Source organism: Oryza sativa, chromosome 6 (genome assembly GCF_034140825.1).
Source record: "Oryza sativa Japonica Group chromosome 6, ASM3414082v1".
Taxonomy (NCBI): Eukaryota; Viridiplantae; Streptophyta; class Magnoliopsida; order Poales; family Poaceae; genus Oryza; species Oryza sativa.
The window spans coordinates 8073356-8077118 of NC_089040.1; the positions used below are offsets into that span (position 1 = coordinate 8073356).

At 46.5% G+C, this 3763-nt stretch overlaps 1 non-coding gene across 1 annotated transcript; it reads right to left on the bottom strand.

Moving 5' to 3' along the window:
- Positions 1-1283: 1283 nt before the first annotated feature.
- Positions 1284-3095, bottom strand: LOC112939407 (uncharacterized). Its single transcript, XR_010742110.1, has 4 exons — positions 2637-3095; positions 2433-2526; positions 1973-2344; positions 1284-1902 (listed from the first exon to the last, which is right to left on the bottom strand). It is a non-coding gene; the product is annotated as an uncharacterized protein (transcript).
- Between the last annotated feature and the right edge of the window lie 668 nt (positions 3096-3763).

Consider the following 3763-nt stretch of genomic DNA (forward strand, 5'->3'; position numbering starts at 1 on the left):
ATTCTCATACAGCAAAGTTTGTTTTTAACCATACCACTGTTAAGCTTAGCATATATGTTTATTTCTTTCCTTTTTTTTTCTCTTTCTTTTATGCCAACAAATTTATGTTATTAACAACTCTGAAAACCCACTATTAATTGCTGCTCTACAGGGCGTCGGATCAAAACCGGCAACGTTTGGTGAGGGGGCGTGAGTACGTTTCGGGCAAGTTTGCTTGTGCTGATGAATCCAACGGGGAATTTAAAGTTCGGTTGATAGGGACTTTAAATTTGGGGGTGAAATGCAAGTTTAGCTTGTGAGCGTGATGGCGCCGGTGCACCGGTCACCACGTACGGTTTTAGCAGCAGCGGTCGCCCATCATCAGTGACGTGATGAACAGTGCCAGATATAGATTGGTTTGCCTCGTTTTCTTTTTGTGTGATACTAGGTGAATGTGGATGCTTTACGATGGATAAAAAAAAGTATTGTTAGTGTTATTTAAAACAAAATACAAATATATTTTCTATGGAATGTGTTATTCATCATTTTGCTATAGGGAATATTCATCTTAATTTGTTTTTACATGAGGCTATTTATTTAGATTTGCTTGTTTTAACACTAAGTACTCCCTCCTTTTGATATTATAAGTCGTTTAACTTTTTTTTCCTAGTCAAATCTTGTTAAGTTTGACCAAATTTCTAAAAAAAAAGTAGCAATATTTAAAATATCAAATTATTTTCATTGAATCTAACATTGAATATATTTATTTTGTGTTAAAATACTACTCCTTCCGTCTCATTTTAAGTGTAACCATGAGTTTCTATGTCTAACTTTGATCGTCCGTATTATTTGAATTTTTTTATGATTAGTATTTTTATTGTTATTATATGATAAAATATTAATAATAGTTTACGCGTGACTTATGTTTTTAAATTTTTTTAAAAAGATTTCAAATAAGACGGACGATCAAAATTGAGCACGGGAAATCATGGCCGCACTTAAAATGGAAGAGATGAAGTATTATATTGTTTCTATAAACTTGGTCAAACTTAGAAGAAGTTTGATTAGAAAAAATCAAACGACTTATAATATTAAATGGAGGGAGTAGGTGGTTTTGGTAGATTCACTGCTACATATTTTTAAGAAAAGTATATGCTATATTGATAGTACAATATTGAGCGAGCACGAAGGCTAAGCTAGCGGCTGGCGCAGTGATGGGCGAAGGCGTTGGGCCTCTGCCATGAAGCGGCCGTCTCCTAAATGGGCTTTGTCAACCGGGGCGGTCTGGTGTTGTGAAACGGGGAGGCCCAGACACGCGAACGCATGTAGCTTTTCTAATAGGAATAAGTACACTGAAGGTCCCTCAACTCGTTATCGAGTTACAAAATCACCCCCAAGCGTCCCTTAACTAATCAAAACCGGTCACAATAGATCCTTCGATGGTTTTGACCCTAGTTTTATCCTACGTGGCAGCTGAGTCAGTGTGGACCCCACATGTCAGGATGCCACGTCATCTCTTCTTTCTTCCCTTTTCTTCTCTTTTCTCTTTTATTTTCTTCTCTTCTCTTGTTTCTTCAGCGGGTAGGGGATGGGGCCGAGACGGGCGCGCGGACGAAGCAGGCAGGGGCGGCGGGCGAAGCGGAGCAGATCGGCGCGGTTCTCCGCGCGAAGCGGAGCAGGGGGAGGGCGCCGCCGGAGTTGGGCGGCGACAGGGCGCCAGCAGCAGCCGCCGCCGCGCTCGCTCGCGTGCCCTACTGCCGGTCGTCCACGAGCCGCCGCGGCGCCCGGCAGGGCAGAATGTGAGGGAGGCGCCGTCGTCCGTCACGTTCGGGTTCAGAACGCACCACCGCCGTGGCAGGTACTTGACGGTGAGCACCGCCGCCGACGAGCCGCTGAACGCGCCAATCACCGACGGCCTCACGCCTACCCACACCACACACACCATTAACAAGACGAGCTTTGTCAGCAATGGTAACCATGCGCGTCATCTCACCCTGGTGGATGAGGAAGGTAGTCATGAGCGCGCCGGGAGCGAGGGCGACGTTGAAGCAGACGAGCACGTTGGCGAGGTTCGCCGGGAGCACCGGCTGCTGCACGTACTCGCTCCACCCGCGCCTCACGGTCAAACAATTGAGGAAACAATGCAAGCAAATCAGAACAAGGACGCAAAGATTCTCCGATCTGAATATCTGAAGTGATCCATGAACAGTTGTAGAACAAGGCTGCATGCGATCTGAATGAATGAATCACCGGTTTTTCCTAAGTTGAAACTGGTAGTGGGAGGAGCAGCAGCGTGTGAGGTTGTGTTTTCAGAGTGATCGAAGATGCCGTCAGCGAGCCGGTTCATCTCCCCACATAGGAAAATCTGCGAAATTATAACCAACGAGATCGAATTTTTCATAAATTGGTGAATAAATCAGCACAACAATTTTCTAAATTGATAGTTAGGGTACCAGCAGAGGCAATGCACAGAGTGAGATGACGCAGGACAGCTTGATGCAGGTGAGTGGGTCGTTCTTGGAGAGCAGAACGCGAAGATGGATGCTCCTACCGTTTGCAAAGTGCAAAACACACGAACATACGCAGATTACATGCAATTTTCATAATTCATAATCAAGAAAAGATGATTCAGATGCAGAAATTCTGAAATTGAAGACCTCGCAGAGGAGATCGACTCTGCTGAGCATCGCGTTGGCATTGGTGGCCTGCCTGCCCCTGCTAGCTTCAATCACACGATCCATGGAGATTGAAGAAACATTGGAGATAGATTGAAGAAAGCAACGACGATCTATGTAATCAATTGCAGGAGGCCCTCCTCGCCTGATTGAACATGGAAACCACTGAAGACTGATGAGTGCAGGGACGGGGTCGGGGGCAGCCTTGACCTCCGCGACGGCGGCCTCGAGGCCTCCAGGGCTGGGTGGGTGGGCGCAGGAGGTGTTCCGCCGGGAGCAGCACGCCGCCGCAACCGCCGACGTTGGATGAGGAGGGGAGAGGAAGAAGGAGGCGAGGAGCGGCGGCGACGCGACAGCCTCCATCTCGCCGCCGGCGGACGCTGCTTCGTTCGCGACGCGAGTGTGGCGATGCGGTCTCGTCCGTTGGGAAATGGGATAGGGCCCTGAGGCGGAAGGGGGAGAGAGATGACTCAGCCTGACATGTGGGGTCCCACGCTGACTCAGCCGTCACGTAGGATAAAACCGGTGTCAAAACCACCAAAGAACATAACATATTGTGATCGGTTTTGATTAGTTAAGGGACGCCGGATATCTGGTTTTATGGTTGGGGGACAATTTTATAACTTGATGACAAGTTGAGGGACCTTCGGTGTACTTATTCCTTTCTAATATATATTTTTGGAATAAGTTCTGTTCAGGTCTCTTAACTTGCCATCGAGTTCGATTTTTATATTTGAACCACAATACCAGATGCAACGGATCCTTTAACTGTTTAAACCGGTGCAATATTGGTCCTAAGGTGGTTTGGATGACGGTTCTAGTTGACGTGGCGCCACATAGCTAATTTGACTTGGTCTTCATATGATGTGGCACATGAAGCAAAATTTAACAATTTAATAAATAAAACAAAATTTGTGGACTTATATATCAGTCAAACAAAATTTAAAAATAGTAGGACCTATATGTCAGTGCGCCTACGTCCTCCACCCAATCCTCTCTCTTGTCTGTGTATCCTGGCTAGGGCTGGACGCATAGTTCGTTATGGCTAACAGGACGAAAAGCTCGTGGCCATAACGAGCCATCTCGAGCTGACACGAGCCAAACGAGCT